Here is a 21707-nt window from a genome sequence, read left to right on the forward strand (position 1 = left end):
ATGTAGAAACCTACAAGAGCAATAGCTTTGGCTATTAATACACAAGCATCTAAGTGTACTCAAGATGCAAAAACATGCATTTCTGGATACCAATTGGTATACTTCAGCAATAACTTGTATACACCTGGAAATTTGCAAACCACCTGACCCAGAGCCCAGATGGAGCAGGTAAGACTCACTGGCCTGGTTCAGACAACACGCTAAACCATGCTGCTTAACCACAAAATGGTTAAGGAAGGGTGACCATATGAAAAGGAGGACAGGGCTCCTGTATCTTTAACAATTGCATAGAAAAGGGAATTTCAACAGGTGTCATTTGTATATAAGGAGAACCTGGTGAAATTCCCTCTTCATCACCACAGTTAACGCTGCAGCAGCTATACTAGAGTGACCAGATTTAAAAGAGGGCAGGGCACCTGCAGCTTTAACTGGTGTGATGAAGAGGAAATTTCACCAGGTGAAATGACACCTGCTGAAATTCCCTTTTTCAATACAAGTGTTAAAGATACAGGAGCCCTGTCCTCCTTTTCATATGGTCACCCTAGTAAGGGAATGCATTAACCTCAACACATTCCCTTAACCATTTTGTGTTTAAGCAGCATGTTTTAGGGTGTTGTCTGAACCAGGTCAATGAGAATTCAGTAAATTTACACAATTGTATCTTTGTGGTAAGAGACCATAAATATGGGACATTACTCAAAAGAAACTTACCAAAAACTATCTTCGTGATACAGGCTATATGACCTTATCACTTATGTGATGGTATTAGTTTCACAAGCATTGTGTGCAGATGCTTGTGAAACCTTCTCTCAGTATTTTAACAGTCTATAAATTAATTTTACCTTTGTTGTTTTAAATTTGTATTTTAAATTTGTATTTTTGCATTGCTGCTGTTTTTATCTTGGTTGTGCTTTTATATTGTATTTTATATTGTGGTTTTATACTGTTGTTTTATACTTTGAATTGTCTTAATTTTGTAAACCGCCCAGAGAGCTTCAGCCATTGAGCGGTATAGAAATGCAATAAATAAACTGCAGCCTTCCCCCTCTAATATAAGCACAACCTCTCTGTCAGCTTCATCTCCATGAATACCTAGGATAAAAGTAAGAATGCATGCATATTTAGCTCAATACAAAGTATTCCTACATACATGTATGTTTTTCCTTAGTGTCTCCTTCTTGTAAATTTGGTCCTTTTTAACCTCAGAACCTACACCAAATGGGTCCGAAACACTCCAGTGGGTAACCAGTACTAATCCAAATAGACAAACATTTAATCCCAGACGATAAGCAAATTCTTCTTTATAGAATTTGGTTTGGAGTTGTAGAGATCCATATCTGCAGATCTAATCAGAAAGAGGCTTTCATTTTCACTCTAGATATTCATGAGGATAAAGTTGGCTACATTCTCTCTCTGGCTCTCCCCCTTCTCTCATCATATTCTTTCACTCTCATTCCCTTAACCCCACCCTGCTTTTCTATTCCACTTAATTATCTCCATTTTGTCTGTTATATTCTCTGTGAATTGAGAAAGGGGCTACCCCTTTCTCCATGTACAGAGAGCTATGCAAAGAATCTGCCGATGGAGGAATAGACATGGATTGGTGGAGAACAGGGACATGTGGGACATGATAGAGAAAGGGCCTGGCTGGCCAAAGGTTTTCCACAGCTGGAATACACATACAATTACCTATGGGTAACCAAAGATACACAATTTTCACAGGAAAATACCACACTGCTTCGAACTAAGGGCACAATTCTATGCATGCTCAGACAGGGGCCAGTTGGGGGATGCTAGGAGTTGTTGGGACTTTTTTGTCTAAATATGTATAAGATTGTGTCCTAAGTGAAGTATGCCATGTCTATTAATTCCATTTCAAGTCAAAAATTAAAAGTTTAGTTGTCACATTTATGCTTCGTGGTGCTCAGAAAGGTATACATGTGGATTATTCAATTCCATTTTATACTATTGTCTTAACAACCTTGTGAGGTAGATTAGGCTATGAGAGGATTTGAATCCAAGTTACCCCAGTATACTTTATTATATCACACTGGCTCTCCATAATTCTTCATTACTGAATGGGCACTTTTAAGGTCATGGATGATTGATAATCACCAACTTTATGTGCTTGATTTGCAGACATGCAGAACCTCAGGCCTGGGGGCCAAATTCGCCCCCCGCCAAGTTTCCCCAGAAGGCCACACACACTTCCTCTGGTGTGTTTAGTGAGAACAAGCTGTGTGCTGATGTCTGCAGCCCATTAGTACCTGCTTGGCTTCTCATACTAGCTTGAGTGGTTATACTAACCAGAAATTGAAATCTGACAATGTTATCTAAACCTGCTGCGCCCAGTCAAGCCAGGATTTGTAAGCTCAGAACAAAGCCTGGTTTGAGATCTTGGCTTTTAAAAAGTGCAACAAACCAGAACCCTCAATTCAGACAATGCAGTAAACTTTTGATTTCTGGTTAATTTAGCCAATTGTACTAGCAGGAGGAGTCACGTGGACACAAATGGTTTGAGTGCACTAGCAATGTCCAATACTCTATTCTTGGGCAAGGTGATGGAGCATGCGGTAGCTCCGCAACTCCAGGATTTCTGACTTATATGGATTTTCTAGATCCTTTCCAATTTGGCTTCAGGCCTGGTTATGGGACAGAGATTGCTTTGGTCGCCTTGGTGAACAATCTACCCTGGAAACTGAATGGGGGGGGGGGGTCTCTGTTGGATCTCTCAGGAGCTTTCAATACATCAACCATTGTATCCTTCTGAGGTATCTGTCTGAAATGGAACTGTGAAGCATTGTCCTACAACAGCTCCGGTCCTTCTTGGAGGAGCAATTTCAGAAATTGGTCTTGGGAAATTGCTTTTTGACACCAATGGCTGTTGAGTTGTGATATCCACCAGGATTCCATCTTATCTCCCATGCTATTTAACACATACATGAAAGTGCTGAGAAGCTGTCCAGAATTTTGGGGTTTGGTGCTACCAGTATGATGACACCCACCTCTATCTCTCCTTTCCATCTGAATTCCAGGAAGCTGTTCTAGTTCTAAATCAGTATCTGATGTCAGAAATGGATTAGATGAGGTCAAAAAATTGAAGCTTCATCTAGATAATACAGACATGCTCCTGGAGAGTCAAATGGCAGAACAGGAAATAGGGACTCACCTGTGCTGGATGAGGTTACACTCCTTCTGAAGATTCACCTTCACAGTTTGGGTGTACTCCTACACTCAGCCCTTAAATTTTGGCAGTGGCCAGGAATGCATTTGTGCAGCTGAGGTTAGTGTGCCAAGTGTGCCCTTTCCTAGATGTCTGATCTAGCCGGAACCATGCATGCCTTAGTTATATCCTGTTTGGACTACTGTAACTTGCTCTATGTTGAGCTGCCTTTGAAAACGTCAGCTTATTTAGAATGCTGTAGCTAGACTGGTGAGTGGGGGAAGTTACAAGGAGCACGTGATTCCCTTTTTACAACACCTTAATTGGCTACCTCTCTGTTTCTGAGCACAATTCAAAGTTTTGGTTATATAACCTATAAAGCCGTATATGGCTTAGGATCAGGTTACATGAAAGACTGTCTTATCCCATACAAGTCTCCCTAGGTTTTAAGACCTTCAGGAGACACCCTTCTTTCAATACCATCACCTTCAGAGGTGCATTTGGTAGTGATGAATGTGAGAGCCTTCTTGATGGCTGCTCCCAGACTGTGGAACTCCCTGCTGAGCGAGGCTATGCTGGCTATGTCTTGGCTGAATTCCTTCCGGCAGCCAAATATATTTTTATTCAAGCAGAACTTTGGCATGTAAGCTGGTCTGTTAGGTTGGGTGCTGTTTTTATTCTGTCATTGATGAGTTTTTAATTGTGTTTTTAATGTATTTGTTTTATTATTAATCATGTTTTTATTTATCTATGATTGTAAGCTGTCTTGAGTAGCATTTTCTAAGTAGACAGGCAGAGTACAAATCAAACAAACTAACAGTTCATTCACAGTTAGCCATGATTTTCCAGAATCTTGGCTTATCATTGCATGTGAATGTGGTCAATGTAAACTTTTGGTTGGAGTTGAAAAAGGAGCAAAAAACTGGTGCTTAATCAATTCACATAGTTAATGTGGCTAAGTATTGCAGAATTCTTATGCTACTGCAAGTGACTTGTTGCAGTATGCTGGCTAAAGTTCTTGACAGCTGGTTTATTCATGGAAAGATATCTGAGACAATCTCCATAAATAGCATCACATGGAACCCTTACACAACAACATGCATCCTTTTTGCATAGAAACTCAGAGTTGACACCCTACACTCTTGGTCAAAAGCCCATTGCAACCTCTATTTTGGGGGTGACACAGGTGACATTTCAGTCAGCACTATGACCCAATAGCATTTTATTCTCTCTGAAAATACAGCATTCTACTTACCCTTGTTACAAAAGTAGATTGCAGATATTTTAACCAGCAGCACTAAGTAATAATTGAGTGATGATAGCAAGACTTCAGTGAATGTTGCCAGGTACCTTGGCTTTACCAACAGTAATGGCATATATTATCTCGGTAATCGCAAAAGAGGTCAACATAATCATGGTACTAGGGATGCAAGACCTGGTTCACAACCATGGATCCTTATTTATTAGCTTATTTCATAGGCATAAATTAGTAGCTTATTTCATAGACATAAAATAGACTTTTACTAATAATACTATAATATATTTGATAGGGTTTATCAAACATTATTTGTAGAAAAGACACAACTACCTACCCAAATACCTCAACTTAATAATAAGAACCTACTCCCATATTTCTGCCAGAAATTACCACCTCTCCTTTCTAAAAATAGTTCATCATACTACTCCTTTATAAGAAAAGATTGCTTATTTAATTTATAAACCACCCTTCAATAGCAATTATCATGGTGGTTTTCAATCAACAGCACACTATCATAAAAACTCATCGTCACTTAGAATTATGATCAGAAAAACTGAGAACCAGTTGTATTTCTTGTGTTTCCTTTGCCCGGCCTTAGTAGCAGCCTAGCAGATATATTTTGCACTAACTGCAATTTACAAATAATCTTCAAAAGGTAACCCTATGTACAATGTAGTGTAGCAGTCTAGCCTAGAGGCTTCCAGAGCATGCATATAAGTAACCATTGCCAACTTTGTTGTGTAGCATTTTCCATGTGCATTGTCTGTAAGCATGGGCATTTTGGCAATGGATATACAAGATTCACTGCACATTTTGAAACTATTCAAACCTCTTGAGTAACATGGGGTGGACATTTTTCTGTGGCTACATGGAATAATTGCATAAATGAACTAGAAACATAATGAATGGATACAATATCAGTCAAGTTGGATAGCCGCAGAGCTTAGAAATATTAAATATGCTGTTCAGATCCAAATTTTAAACAGCTATCCTTTTCCCCTAGAAATCTTCATAATTCCAAAGTTGTGTCCCAATTTTAAGAGTTTTAAATTTTCTCTCTCATGATAAGAATCAGATTTCTGCATATATTAAGCTCTAAGGAACAAATCTCCCTATGCCTTGGAAAAAACCAGAAAGGAAAATAGCCTGGTCTCACTGACATCAGGAAGAACCTCTTTCTAAATAGAAGTTGCATATAAAATTGTCACCTCATTTAACAATTTTTTATGAGTGTACTCAGCCAACTTATCTCTCTCTCTCTCTGCAGAGCACATTTCCTGGCGTGATCTAACGTCTGCAATCACCATGGTTTGGACATCTTTCCAAATCTCGTCCACTGGACACCCTCGGATAATTGAACTGCATAGTAGTAGCAGTGCATAACAGAGAAAACAGATTAGCTAAACCCTGTCTATAGCAGGTATCATTTCAAAACAATGTTCTACAGTCATATCTCTCTTGCAGAACAAATGCAACAAACTTGGCATGTAACAAAATTGCTGGGGGCGGGGGCAGTGAAGAGGCTGCATCTCACCTCGAACTTTTTGCCTGGTACTCTTTAGCTTGCTTTAGAAATAGCTGGAAACATAGGATGGGTTATTACAACAAGTTCCTTCTCTGCTGAAAGTACATAACATTAGCATTTCTCCAACCTCTAGCATCAGAAATGTAGTTTTAATTTTCTATTACCTTGTTGAGTAATAGATCACATTGTAGAACTATTAATATTCATATATCTCTGAAATAATACATAATGTCCAATGAAGACATGCAATAGACAACCATCACCACAGTAGATTGTTGGCTTTTGATTTTGTTTCTAAAAACAAAGATGTAGGCATCAGGAACATCATGACTAATGTCCCACTTGACCAATGGGAGTGAAAAAACAAGCCGAAGGCAGGGGTGGAACCAAGGATAATCTTGCAAAACATTGTTATTATAGAAAAGGGTTTCTTTTCTATAATAACAATACTTTGCAAGATTATCCTTGGTTCCGCCCCTGCCTTCGCCTTGTTTCTTCACTCCCTCACGGGGTTTTCCCTACTCTTCCTGCATCACTTGACCAATGACAACTTGAGGTCAGTTCACATTAAACTGATGCAAATTTCAATTTACAAAACTAATCAAGGAGGATGGACAAACTGCAAGCCAACAATGACACAGCCATTTTGCTGAGCATCTCTCTCATGTTGGCTAAATGCTCTTCACATTTTTGTATGAACGGAAAAGTGACTTTGATGTTTTGTAGCTAGTTTGAGTCAGTTTGGGGGGAGAAGGTTCACATGTAATGCTAAGCCATTATTTAGTGCTACATGTGCAAGTAGAAAAGTGCCCAAGTGAATTGTCAAGCCTGCACGCTCCCTCTTACCTTGTCATCCTGTGTAACTGGGAGATGGAATAAACTGGAATTCAATTTCACTATAGCACAATCTTCCCCAAGCTGGTGTTCCCGTCATCCATGACCATGGCCAAGCTGGCTAGAGCTGGTAGGAGTCCAAAACATCTGAAGGGCATCATGTTGCGGACAGCAAGATACTTAGTTTGACGTTAGACATGAACCAGGAACTACGGTTTAAAATAAATTCTAGGCAATTGCTAAAAAGAGCCAAGAACAAACCTTGGATCGATTTGCTGGTTTGTTTAACAACCAAGATTTTTTTATAAAAAATCCTGGTTCATATGTGACAAACCAGGGACCTCACAGAGCACAGCTGAATTCTGTTTTATTCGGTACTTCAGTCATGTGGGAGGAGGGAGTGGGGAAAGAATGTGAAGTGAGTGCTTTGTGTAAGTTCCTTTCTGTTTGTGCATATAGTGCTCAATTATTGTTTAGCATAATGTATCATCACAGCCTTTGAGCAAAAAAACATACATTTTTCATTACAAATGAATGATACATGGTGCTAGGCACCCTTCTCTGGCCTCACCCTCTTTCACCCAACTACCAATCGGTGGAGGTTTCCTGGCTTCTGCGTGTTTTTCTCTATTCTAAAACATTGAAATTCCTCTCCAAAAGCTTAGTTACTGGCAGTAAGAGCTTTAAGTTCAAATATGCTGGTGTTTTGCTTTGCCTGCTTTGCCTTTGGACCCACCCCATTTTTCCTTTGACCTTGCCCACCACTGGAAGGTAACTTCTGAGAACTTCTCCAAATCTGAAATGAGTGCTCAGGCTGAAAGAGGTTCAACACCCCTGACATAAAAGGCTTTGGCTCAGAATCTGTAAGATATTCCCTCTGTCCTGCTGCTCCACCATGACCATTAGGATCAGCCAGGAATGCTTTCTTAAGTAAATATATATGTAAGTGTTACCAGAGAGCACCACATTGCCCATCTTTCACCAAACTATTACCTTACCTCAGTCTCCATCTTGTTTATAATGTCAGCTAGCAAGAGCTGAAAATCCAAAGCAAGGTACAATATATTTGCAGGACTAATCACCTCATTCTATTGATATGGACAGGACAGCATCCTCACCCTTTGCCTCAGGCAAAGGCGTTCTCAGACCTACAAAAGCCAGTTTCCCACATCCTAATGAAATCAAGACAAAACACTAGCTACTGGGAGCTCTGTGATCTGTCAATTATTATTGGAACGCATCCAACTAATAAACTCAAGTAACCCACTATTCAGAAATGTATAACCACTACCTATTTTTGTTCATCTGGAAATCCCCCTTCTCATTGCCATCCTGGTGGTTGGTTTTCCAATAGTACAACTGATGCTGGACCCCTGAGCTCTTTGATTTACCTTTCTTTTCTTTTCCAAACCTCTCTGCTGGCATTCATGTTGCCCAAAGTATGCTCTTTCTCTCTATCTCTCCTAATGATTCTGACCAAGATGCCTTTCAAGCCCCCTTTTTCAGGATTTTTGCCCACTCCTTGACAGTCAGCAAAAGAGCTACTGGCAAGCAGCTACTATTGCAAGTTCTGGTTTGGAGACGTGCCTTTGCATCCTCAAACAGGAGTAAGATTTCAGTATCTTGTTTGTCCTCTTTTGCTCTCATTTCTTCTCTTTCTGCAGTACTTTTAGCTACCTAGAGGGGCAGATATTTTTGGCCCTGGGGCTACATGCAATACGAGATCGTTGGGTGGGGACCACATATGCCTGCATACAACTCAGCATGCAAAGATGGGGAGGTTTAAACCTAACCTCCCTGCCTGCTGAGCTCAGTGGGGAAGGGGATATGGGAGAAGGATGAGCTTAAATCTAACCCCCATCCCAGGAATCCTGATACAAATTTTTGTTCCCTCACTGCTAACAGCAGAGAGGAAACAGCAGCAATCTCTGCATCACTGAGAGGAGAAAGAGGCTTTAACCTCACTCTTCTCCAAGCAAACCTGATGCAGAGATCACAGTTTTCTTGCTATTAATAGCAGCAGGGAAACCGTGATCTGTGTGAGGATCACTGGGAAGGCTTAAAATTAGCAGCAGTGATCTGTTCCCTGCCTCCCAGTTGATGGCTGATTAGCTAGGTGGCATGGAACAGTGAGTGGCGCCATGTGGGCTGCCCATATCTGACATAGAACAAATTTGCTGAAATGTATTTGGGTAAAATGTTAGCTTCTGAACCACCAACCTGTCTTACAACAAACTAGAACCAGGTAGGCTGCCCTAGTATTACAGTTAATTCCCCCCAATCTTCAGTGTTCCAAAAGAGCTAATTCCCTGAACATAGAAAACAGAAAGCAGAAAGGAAGTTTCAAGACATGAAGCGAGATACGCGTCCTGTGGTACCTTAAGACAGACCAACAGTCACATTCAATTTCAAACAGACAAAACGTCTCAATTTAAAAGTTGAAAGGGTGAGTCAAGAGGATCAAACTTCCAAGTTTCTTGGAAGTCATTTAAAAATCACAATAATAGAACCACAGCAAGAATGTATGCTGCAAATTAGTAAAGGTACCAATAATCCCAAGAAGAACAAGCCAATGTGGTTAACAAGCAGTCAAGGAGGCCATAAAAGACAAGAATTCTTGCAAATAATGGACATTTATCCTAATAAGAATAAGAAGCACATACTGGCAAAACAAATTTAAGTTGATAAGGCGAGAGGGATCCAAATGGCAGCCACCTAATAGTTCTGAAAGAAGTCAAATGTAAAATTAGTAACTTTCTAACAAAAATATGTGAAGTAGCCTCCGTATCAGGGCACTGGAAAGTAACCAAACTAGCATTGATTTTTCAATGCGATACAGGAAATTACAAGCCTCTTAGCTTATTGTGTATTCCTAGTAAACTGGTGGAAAGTAGTATTAAAACACAATGGATTGGATCCCACTGACAGAACGGCTCCACGCATGGAAAGTACCTCCCTCAATTTCCACTCCCAGCACAGCTCACCCCATTCAGCAGGATCCTCCAACCTTCTCTAACTCTTTTATGGGAGCTGGAAGCCAGCTGTGGGAAATCTGCTCCTGCCAGCCCATTTCAAGTATTTAAATCTGGATCCAACCCCATAACATTAAGCACACAAGACAGCACACATATATTTCGGTATCATGCAGGTAAATTCTTATTATCCAGTTTTTTCCACTGCTGTGCAACTGTCTAGCAAACGGCAATTAGCAAAAATGATAATAAATCTTTACATTTCAAATTTATATTAGATCCTTTGTATATTGATAGTAAAAATAATTCTGGATCATTTCTTTTGTAATAACCATTATTTCTTTATGTACTGCAGATGACTCCATTTTCCATCAACACATAACAAATAAATTATAAGCTAAACACAGATGAGGCCAGCATGTAAGAATATACAGAGGCTGACCTCTGCACATGGTTACTTTTCCGGATCAGAATCCACAGATGATAAACTGCTTCATAAATAGGGCTTGAATGCCTGCAACCAGGATTGCATACATCTTTTCCAAAGTTGAATAAAAAAACACATTTCAAGATGAGCATCAAGTGCACACCCAGATGTACTCTAGCCAATGTGCTCCCCGTCAGCACTAGAAATTGTGGATGCAGAACTGCCTTTCATCCACAAATGTATTGTAAAAGGAAATGTACAACTCGTATGCTAGTATTATAATGAAGTGCAACTTATGACAAGTATAACCACTGAATGTTAAATAAAACATAGCAGTCATAGTTTAAGTGATGTGTCCTTTTATGAAATATTAGCTGCGTTTAGAAGTCACTTTAAGCCATCATGGCTTAATAAGGTACTCAGAGTAGCTATTTTTGAAAATAAGCTACTGTTATCCCCCTCACAATCAGACAAATAAGCTACTATCCATAACCTGAGTCATCCTACCGCAGTACTCCTGGCCCAGCAGTGGCACTGTTTCACCCGTTGACAACATTGCAGCACCCTGTTATAATTTTGCACAACATCTCAATGAGAGAGGTTAATTCAATGCTTTCAGCATTACCCCGACAACGGGAGGTGACTCTTAAAGCGCTGGAAGTATGCAGATTTGGGACCACGTTTCATACACAGCCTTCCCTAGTCTGAAGGCATCTGATGCACCTTTAAAACCCTGCACAATTACACACTGAGGAGTAAAAATGGGGTGGTGCAAATAAACCCTTGGAAGTTTGCAGGATCAGGACCAAACTTCATATACAGCCTCTCCTAGCAGGGATGCATATGAGTCCCACTGAAACCCTGAGCAATGACAAAGTCACACGAGCAAAAGCACATTTTCGGCAAAAAGGAGGAAGCTATAACTCAATGGAAGTTTGCAGGAGTGGGACAAAACTTCACAGACAGCATCCGCTGGCAAGGATGCACACAAGGCAAAATGACAACCCTGCATAGCTGCCGCCACCTCCCCAAGACAGTGTTTGACACCTGGGGAAGTTGCAGAGCGCACAGCCAGGGAAAGGGCCGCAAGTGCAACCAGTTGCTATGCAGATCATGCAAACAGATCTGCCAGGTGGAGGAGAGCGGCAGCAGGAGTTTTGATCACTCTTGCCAAACAACTTTGTAGGCGACCAAATTAGCCCACTGTGACAGCCACACAACACGATAACCCATGATGGGTTAAATAACCCACTCTGCAGACCATGGGTTAACAGAGTGGGTTATTTTGGTTAAATAAGCCATCACGGGTTTAAAAAAAAACTCCCAACAGATGACAGGAGAACCCATGATGGATTAAATCAGCCATCATGGGTTTTTTAACCCATCATGGGTCATTGTGACATCCAAACCCAGTTATTAACCAGTTAAAGAACAGGGAGTATTGAGTAGGATTAAATGGATTGTTCTCACAATAGAGGGAGGTCCCTCCAAGAATCTACTGGTTCATATATCACAGTAAGGTAGAATTGCTGAGCATTCTGACTTACCATGAACAAGCAAGTGTGCTGGTGCAAACTGCTGAATCACTCCTGCTTAATTCCTCCTGCCAGCAGCTAAACAAACCAAGATCTCTCAATTGTTCCTCTCCTAAGAAGCCAGAATCATAAGCCAGATATCCATGGATTACAATTCTGGCTTCTTAGGACAGGAGCAAGCCAAAGATCCTGGTCCAGACATCATGGTAAATGAACCAGGGTTGGGACTTCAATGAAGCACGCTGATTTAGCATGTTTGTTTAACTTACACATAGCACACGCACAAAGTATGACAAGCTAATCTTACATGCTGTATAAATATAGGAAAGTATCACCCCCACACACAGCCAAAAGTAAAATTAAGGAATTTATCATCATTATTTTTAACAGTGCCCTTAGTTACCACTCCATGAATGGATGGAGCTTCCTCCCACAGGATGACTCATTCCATGAATGGAACACTCCCTTCAACTCACAAAGCAAAATCTTAGGATCCAAGACACTGTGTGCATATTTTAATAAACACAATGCAATACAGCTAAAATGGTGTAAATACAGTTTAGAATTGTTGAAATACCTGTTAATATTTTAAGATGTGTTAACTCAATAGCATAGTTATCTTACATTAGAATTTAAAGCAGGTATAGGCTCTGAAAACTGTTTACACTAATTTTAGCATGCCTGAAGATCTGCACAATAAATACGTGCACTTTCTAGGGATAGTTGTTGGTTAATTATAGCTATGGTTTTAGATTTAAAGAAACCTGGGGGCTCTACAGGGAGCTCTCTGATGAGCTAAAACTCGTGCATAGAAAATGGAAGGACATACTACCAAGGGGGAATACAACGGAGTTGAACGAACCTGTAAGGATGACACCGTTGCAGAACACTTAGCTAATGTAAATGACTTCAAGTCTGAAGAGCCTGGGTGTTAAAAGAGCTTGCAGATTTTATTTCAGTGCTGCAGTCTGTAATCTTTGAGAATTCCTGGAGAACAGGTGAAGTGCCAAAAGACTGGAGATGGGCAAATGTTGTCCTATCTTCAAGAAGGGGAAAAAGATAGATCAGGAAACTACAGGCCAGTTTGCCTGGCATCAATATCAGGCAAAATTTGCAGATTATTAAGCAATAAGTCTGTGAGCATCTAGAAAATAATGAACTGATTGAAAGCAGCAGATAACACGCTTATCAGGAATAAGTTATTCCAGACTAACCTTATCTTCTTTTTTTATATACTACTTTAGTAAGTCATAGGAATGCTGTGGATATAGTATACCTTGATTTCAGCAAAGCGCTTGGCAAGGTTTCCCATGAAATGCTTGTTAAGATAGTATAATGTAGGTTGGACAATAGTGGATCCACAGCTGGTGGAGCAAATGTACCCAGCGAATGCTAATTAATTGCTTAGCATCTTCCTGGAGGGAGATTTTGATTAGAGTACCAGCGGGCTCTGTCCCAGGCTCTATGCTGTTCAACATTTTTTATAAATGTTTTTTTATCAAATCTGCAGATGACATAAAGCTAGGAGAGATAGTCAACACCATAGAAGATGCCAGGATCAAGATCTAGAAAAGATGAAACACTGGGCTGAATCTAACAAGATGAGATTCAAAAGAGATAATTATAAAGTCTTGCATATAAGTAGAAAAAAATCATAGTAGTATAGGACAGGGGGGACCTGGCTTGGTAATGGTACATGAGAAAAGGACTTAGGTGTCTTAGTGGATCACAAGCTGAATATCAGCCAGCAGCATCATGCAGCAACTAAGAAGGCTAATGCAATCTTGGGCCTCGTTAACAGAACATAGTTTCCAGATGACAGAAATTAATAGCTACACTCTATTCTGTGCTAGTCAGACTCAGAGCACATTTGGAGTAGGGTGTCCAGTTCTGGGTGCCCCATTTTTAGAAGGACATTGACAAGTTTGAGCAGATCAATAGCAGAGCAACAAGGATAGTGAGAGATTTGGAAAGCAAGACCTATGAGGAACAGTTAAAGACCTGGGTATGTTTAGCCTGCAGAAGAGAAGATTAAGAGGGTTAAGAGGAGACATGATAGCAGTCTTCAAATATCTGAAAGGTAGTCATACAGAAGATGGAGCAGACTTGTTCTTTGTTGCTCCCAAGCACAGGACTAGAACCAACATCTTGAAATTTCAGGGAAGCACGTTTCCGGTAAACATCTGGGAAACTTCCTAATAGTGTAAGCTGTTCAGCAGTGGAATAGATTGCCTCGGGAGATCGTGGGTTCTTCTTCGCTGGAAATACTTGAGCAGAAGCTGAATGGCCATCTGTCAGGGATGCTGTGGATGCATTCTGCACTGAGGGGGTTGGACTAGATCAGCCTTTCTCAACCTGGGGCGCTCCAGATGTGTTGGACTGCATCTCCCAGAATGCCCCAGCCAGCAGAGCTGGCTGGGGCATTCTGGGAGTTGTAGTCCAACACATCTGGAGCGCCCCAGGTTGAGAAAGGCTGGACTAGATGATTTGAGGTTCCTTCGAACTCTATGATTCTAAGATTCTTGATTTGGCAAATACTCTATCCATTCCAGTTGCCCAGTTTCATTGTGTTTATTCATTAAGTCATTCATCCATTAAGTTATTCATTAAGTCACTCATTTTATAGAATGATGTATTTCTAAAACACAGTCGTGGAAGATTTCCCACCACATATCACTATTGGTGATTTAAGTAATCTTCAGGAATGGTCAGCCCCTTATCTGATTCCTTCCTTTTAATTGTTGTGACAACAACCAATACAACATCTTGCCCCCAGCATTTTCTCCTGTAATCTATATCAATTTTACCGTGTACGGAAACAGCAGCTGCAAAGGGTATTTATTAAGTATCTATTCCAGCTTTATTGGCATAATGAAAAGGGAAGCGATTCTGAGGATACCCACAATAATCTTGATAAGCAAGGCCTAAACTGAAAGCAGATGTAGAACTTCCTAGTAAATCTATTGCAGCTACAGCTCTGATCAATATCTTCATTCAAAAATAAACTATAGCCACAGGTGTAGAAACCTGAGCCTATTTAATTCACTGCTCCCCACATCCAACAGTAATACCTTGGTTGAAACCAGGGTGGATAAAACAATGATTTTTTCGATTTAAATTTGATTTTTTTTTATTTAAATTGGGTTTTTTAAAAAATAAAATGCTTTTTGAAGAAAAATCTATCTAAAGATAGTTTTCAATTTAAGATACATTATAGGCCAAAGGGTATTCATCATGAAATAAGGATTCATTTTTAATTATGTAGCATAAGGCTATTTAAATTTTTTGGTAAATGAATTCCATTAATCCATTCACAATGTCATGCTCTTCCAGAGGTTTCTGTAAGATTATTTTTCGGCTTCCAATAAAGTACAGCAGAAAAGTTGTCCAAATATGAATGATTAACCTATTAAACTGGAGATAGTTCACCTTGCAATAATTTCATAATTATCTATGATGTGTTTCTAATAGTATAACCAAATCTGTATTTTTATATATATAACTGCAAAACTAATCTGAAAAGTTGCTATTGTAAAAATGAAACGTTCATCTCGTTGTAAATATTAAGATTATACCAACAAGAATGAGTCTTTGGTAACTCTGAGTTGTGTAAAATATAGCAAGGAAGAGTGCACTTTTGGGAGAAGTCACATGATTAAATCGAGTCTTTCTGAGAAGTGATTTAAATCGTGATTTAAATCAAATCCACCCTGGTTGAAACTGATAAACAACCAGGATAATTTTTAACATTAGCAGCTCAACTGAATCTAAACATTTCCTTCCATTGTAACTATAGCATCCCATCTTTCAATACTTGTTTTAAAGAGGAAGCTCTGAACAGGAGCCATTGAATCATACGTAACAACAATAGGACATAACTAGATGCCAAACACCATGGCCGGAATGACGACCATTGTTTCTTGTGACATTATCTGCTATCCCTTGCTGGTTATGTCAGTGGATGTAAATGGAATGACACTGTACCCAAAATTAGTGTATGCATTGCCCAGCCCTTTTTTGCATACTTCTCCTACAAGACTGGGAGGAGAAGTTCAAAATTTTATTTTTAAGTTGGCTTGAAACTAACCACAGTTAACTTTAAACTACTATAGTTTGTTGATTTAGACAAAACAAACAACCATTAAGGAATAATGGAAACAAAAGTGTAACTCCTCTTCCCAGCTGTGCCATGGCTCACTGTGACCCATTCACACCATACTAACTATGGTTTAATTAATGTGACATTCAAATGTAGTAACTATCAGTTGATGTCTGTTCCAACTGAAGAGGTCCTTCTCACCCTGGCAGAATGGGAACAAATCCTTAGAAACTGTGTGGTAGATTATCAAGAAGAAAGCTGAGTATCTTTGAAGTATTATCTCCTAAAAAATATTAGGCTATTACCACCCCAATGTTGACATAGAATCATAGAATAGCAGACTTGGAAGGGGCCTACAAGGCCATCGAGTCCAACCCCCTGCTCAATGAAAGAATCCACCCTAAAGCACCCTGTAAGTCATATTATGACTTACAGAAATAATGTCAATATATAGCACCTATATCCTCTTTCCCCACTTTTCAAACATGTAAATATTGGGCCTGTTCAGACAACATGCTAAGTCATGGTTAGGCTGCTAATCCTTTTGCAGCAAATGGTTAGTGAGCGTGTTTAAACAGTTGTTATGCAGCCACCATAGTTAGGAAAAGTTCACACGACACTTTAAGCCATAATGGTTTGCTCAAAGTGCTTAACCACCACAGCTTAGTGGGTTGCCTGAACAGAGTCACTACCCTTCAAGTTCTACAAGACCCTCTGATTCTCTCTCCAACTGTTATCATGCCTTCAATTACGCAATCAAGCTGCTTTTTAATATTAATCACTACAACATAGAGGCATCAATAAGACTTTACCACTGATTTTAACACATGTAGATGGCTGCCTTTATTAATATAACTTGTATATTATTAGTTTCAGTTACATTCCTAATATTCTCTAAAATGCCTGTTAAACCCCACCCCCATTTGTCTTTCAAGTACAAACTACTGACCCTTTGCCCTCTTCAACAATAATTTCTGATACAGCATGGACTTCTACATGAGCTGTAATGTATTATACTTTAGATGTATTTCATTTTCCCTATGTTTATGCACATAAAAAGTATTCACCTTTAAAATGTCTGCCAACATTTATACAACGCCAACTTTCAAGACCTACTCAAAACATATGAAGCTTGTTTACACTATGAAAGCTTTGGTCATAACTATATGAAGCAAGTTTTTAGGCACAGGGAGTGAAATAACTGACAGCCAATTAACTATCTTTACTATCTGATTTTATATACCTTTAAAGATACAAGGCAAGAACCTTAAAAGGAACTCATCAGGAGCAACTACAATTCTGAACCTCTTTGCAGGCTAGTCTGAGAGCCCCGCTAGAAATGATGTTAATCACATGGCTAGCCCTGGTACACAAGACTATTTAAAACAGAAATAGCCAGTAAAGGGTGATGAGATGGATCAGGATTGTGCCGGGGGGGGGGGGGCTTTAACACTTTTTCCCCCAACTGTGGGCCCAGCCAAATCACACGCGTATACCAATGAGAACTTTCCTGCTGTTGCAAATAGCAAATGCTGGAAGGGAGATTCTGATTAGACCACGGTAGGGGCAAACTGTTAAAGCCTCTATGTAAGGGTTGCAATTTGGCTCTGCATGCCCCCTCCCCATACTGGTTATTTGTTTTTCTTTTTAAAACATCATGCAAATCAAGGCCAATGCAGGACTAACATCACATCTAGTTTGGTTTTAAAGGCAGCATTCCATGCCTATCCAGTAACAGAACAAGGTAATAAAATGTCTGCAATACAAAAGCCGAGGTCTTCCTTTAGCTGAGTAGGCCAGGAATAATTCAGGAATACCCACTTTCTGGTTTATGTGTAATAAGCAATGATTAGGTGCTCTTTTCCAACAAGTGTTGGCAGACTACCTTATGGAGAAGAAAGGGTACAGAAGTAAGGCTGCCTGCCTGTAAATCTGATCACAGTTAGAAATAGAAATCCCAAAAGAATTCACTTAGAGACTACTTAGACATATTTCCAAACAAACATACCTAAGATCATACAGTAAGATTGTCATTATTAGAAGGAATCATCTGGTGTGGCCTAATAGTCTTGAACACTTTTAATCCATACACCCCACTTTAACTCCAACATGGGTCCCACTTAATTTTATATTAAGTCGGGGTGCCAGCTGTGGCAGCACCCCCACTGTGGAATGCCCTCCCCTTGGAGGCCCGATTGGCACCAACATTGATTTCAATTTTGACACCAAGTAAAAACATGGCTTTTTAACAAAGCCTTTGATGGTTAAACTCATTGGCACATTGTTTTAACTGTTTCTATTGCTTTGGTGACAGACTTGACCTTGGGGAAGCTGGGGGTGGCGACAGCCGACAGAAAGCTCTGGCGTGGGCTGGTCCATGAAGTCACGAAGAGTCGGAAACGACTGAACGAATAAACAACAACAAAATTGCTTTTAAATTATATATTGTTTTAACTTGGATCATGGTTTAATTTGTTTTTAACTGTGTATATTTATTGTTTTATACTGTATGTTTTTTATCTGTACGCCGCCCTGAGATCTTAGTGATATAGGGCGGGATATAAATATTTTTTAAAAAATAATAAATAAATACATCCGTTGCCTCCCAATTGTATGCGCGCGCTCTCTCCACCTGTTTTCCTCTTAAAAGAAAAAGACTGCATGACCCTCATTTTAGGCTGTGCTGCAACCTAACAGCTGAAGAGTCATGCCATGTAAGCCTATGCGGCAGGGTCTTGCTATTTACTGTGTTATCTGTACAGCACCATGTACATCGATGGTGCTATATAAATAAATAATAATAATAATAATACAAGAGATCATGAGATAGGCAAGATCAAATGAAAGCCAAGAATTCAATTTGGGGAGCTGGGAGGGGGAGGCGGGCAAGAGCTACATATATGGCCTCTTCCTAAGCAAAGAAAAGCGACTGATGGAAAGTTCTCATCCGATCTCCTAATTGGAAAGAAAGAGAACTGCCGCACACCTGAGTAGAGGAAGTTAAGCGGATTAGGAAATGTGCTCACTTTAAGGAACGGATAAGAAACACGCGCAGCATTATTTCTCCTCCTCTCTGGTCTTTCAGCTCTCAAATGCTCTTACTGGGGGCGGGAAGCCAAACAGCAATGGCCCATGGTTTTCCACAGCACTTCCCGACTCCCGTGTTCAGCATTACACCCAAATCTCTGCCGACCCTTCTCAATATTACGTGTATACTTCCAGGGCCGGTGCTACCATAGAGGCCACTCAGGCGGCCGCCTAGAGCGCCAAAGCTAAGAGGGGCGCCAGGTGCAGCACTCACGTATGTTGGCTGTGAGCCGGCCCGGCCCGAGGATTCAGCAGGGCCTGGGCGGGTGAGATGGCACCCCACGCCCGCCCAGCCGAAGCGAAGCCAGGGACACTGGGGTGGGGATGGGGCGGCTCCACGTTCAGACTTCCGGAACGCACCCGGAAAAGAGAGAGAATGTATGGGTGAATGGGGTGCATGCATGGGGCCTTTGAGTGAATGCATGTGTTCATGCATGTGTTTGTTTGGAGTGAGTGATGCTGAATGTGCGTGTGAGTTGGGGGGGGGGATGATTTGGAGGTGATATTCCTATTAAACAATGCATTTTAGACCCGTAGACGTTCCTTTCCAATTTGCTTGCTATAATTGGCACGACGTATTTCTTGCACTTTAAAATAAATTTAGCAGTTTCAAGTTTTGTGCTTCTTATTGCCCCCCCCCCCCCCCCAGGATACATATGTTCTTAAAAATCAAAGTTGGCATTTTTTTGGTGTGTGTGTGTGAAAGTAGTTCACCTTTCCTAGGGCGCAAAATAGTCTGGCACCGGCCCTGTATACTTGGCATGTACAGAGGGCATTTCAACGCGTCGAAGCGCTGCGCTCTCACGTTCTCCCGCCCCCTTTCACCTCGCCTGGAGTTTGAGGTTTGTTTTCGCCTCCTCCTCTTTCCCCTCCAGATGACTGAATCGCTGACAGAGAAACAACCGTCACCAGGCATATGGATAAAAACAACAACAACACAACAACGCAACAACAGGGGCCCGTATAGAAAACGGGATATGGACGATGCCTGAGGAGCATCGCAGCCTGGCCGAACCGCCCGCGTGACTTCGGGTCACCGTGACCAGGACAACGAAGAGCGACGGCGAGTTACCTGAGGGAAAGTATTCCCGGCCGCCTTCTTACCCCGCCGGCGCCAGGAATGAGGGAAAGGCAGGAAAGACCAACGCGCGCGCGCCCGCCCGCACGCCGACCCCGCCGGCTGTGTTTACTCACCGGCCAGCCACGCGCTCCCTACCCGGCGCCTCCGCCCACCCGCTCTCCGCAACAGCCGGCAGGACCCGGATGCACACCCACGTGAAATTAAAAAGACACACCAGCACCGGAAGTGAAACCATGAAGCGCGCACACACCGAGAGGGGGAAAGGGTACGAAGACACACACACACACACACACAGTCGGACTTCCGGTTTCAGTAGGGGTGGGTGGGCCGGTGGGTGTGCGCGCGCGCGCGCGTGCGTGCTTATCTTTCCCCCCCACCCCCTTCCTAAGCGGAAGTGAGAATTCAGTGAGGGAATCTTAGGATTTGAATGTAGATTAAGAGGACAGGGCTCCTGAAAGGGGAATTTCAGCAGGTGTCCTTTGTATGCACTCAGCACCTGATGAAATTCTCTCTTCAGCACAACAGTTAAAGCTGTAGGAGCCCTGCCTTCTTTTGTAGCTGGTCAAGAGGGCAGGCTCCTGGAGCTTTAGCTGTTGAGATGAAGAGAGAATTTCATCAGCTGCTGAGTGCATACAAAGGACACCTGCTGAAATTCCCCTTTCAGTACAACTGTTAAAGATACAGGAGCCCTGTCCTCCTTTTCATAGGGTCACCCTAGATTTCATTGGAAAGCGAGTGTCCCCTCCGAGAAACTTAAAGAAAGCAGTAAAGGCAGGCATTCCTATTCCAACTTGGATCTTACTTCGGATGGAGAATTTAAAAGTGCAACTTGTCTGCTTCTGTTGTGGCTGCATACAGAAGCCACAATGCTTCTGTATGCAACTGGGTGCCAGATATTTATTTATTTCATTTATTTATTGCATTTATATACTAACCCCATAGCCGAAGCTCTCTGGGCGGTTTACAAAAGTTAAAAACAGTGAACATTAAAAACAAATATACAAAGTTTAAAAACATAAAAAGCATTAAAAACAACAGTATCTTATAAAAACAGCTATTCTGTGGTACATTAAAAACAAACAAACTCAGCTCATGTTGTTAATGCTGTTAAATGCCTGGGAGAAGAGAAAGGTCTTAACCTGGCGCCGAAAAGATAACAATGTAGGCTCCAGGCGAGCCTCATCTGGGAGATCATTCTATAATTGGGGGGGGGAGACCACTGAAAAGGCCCTCTCCCTTGTTGCCATCCTCCGAGCTTCCCTCGGAGTAGGCACTCGGAAGAGGACCTTAGATGTAGAGCGCAGTGAGCGGGTGTCAGGAGAGGCATGAACTCAATTCTGCGACACCACCTCGCACACAAGGCTTTGACACGCACACCTCCCTCAGGCTAAGCACCACCACTTAGATATGCGTAGATCTAGGTCATTTAAGGTGACTGACTTTGTTACAACTTTAGGGGTGTCTGAAATAGGGGGAGGGATAGGGTGAAAATCCAAACCCGCCAAGCCCTGTGTCTAAACTACAATATTAATAGTGGATTACATCACAACAGTGGATTACATTGCAGGGCTACCATAAGCCACAACGCTTCTGTATGCAATCGGGTGCCAGATATGCGTAGATCTACGGCATTTAAGGTGACTGACTTTGCTACAACTTTAGGGGTGTCTTGAATAGGGGGAGGGATGGGGTGAAAATCCAAACACGCCAAGTGTGTTTCAACTTT

General features: G+C 41.3%; 2 protein-coding genes across 4 annotated transcripts in view; both read right to left on the reverse strand.

Moving 5' to 3' along the window:
- Positions 1-20126, reverse strand: part of SLC20A2 (solute carrier family 20 member 2) — a 74404-nt gene extending 54278 nt beyond the window's left edge. Inside the window, exon 1 of one of the 3 annotated variants that reach the window (XM_063131633.1) lies at positions 20095-20126. The gene's annotated coding sequence lies outside the window, so the exon portion shown is untranslated. Of the gene's footprint in view, positions 1-19972; positions 20045-20090 lie in introns of those variants that run through there. The other 2 variants (XM_063131619.1, XM_063131626.1) reach the window with 2 other exon arrangements.
- Positions 8931-21707, reverse strand: part of USO1 (USO1 vesicle transport factor) — a 306934-nt gene continuing 294157 nt past the window's right edge. The window contains exon 26 of the mRNA XM_063131566.1: positions 8931-8942. The gene's annotated coding sequence lies outside the window, so the exon portion shown is untranslated. The remainder of the gene's footprint in view (positions 8943-21707) is intronic.

This window comes from Elgaria multicarinata, chromosome 1, assembly GCF_023053635.1.
Source record: "Elgaria multicarinata webbii isolate HBS135686 ecotype San Diego chromosome 1, rElgMul1.1.pri, whole genome shotgun sequence".
In the NCBI taxonomy this organism is placed as follows: Eukaryota; Metazoa; Chordata; class Lepidosauria; order Squamata; family Anguidae; genus Elgaria; species Elgaria multicarinata.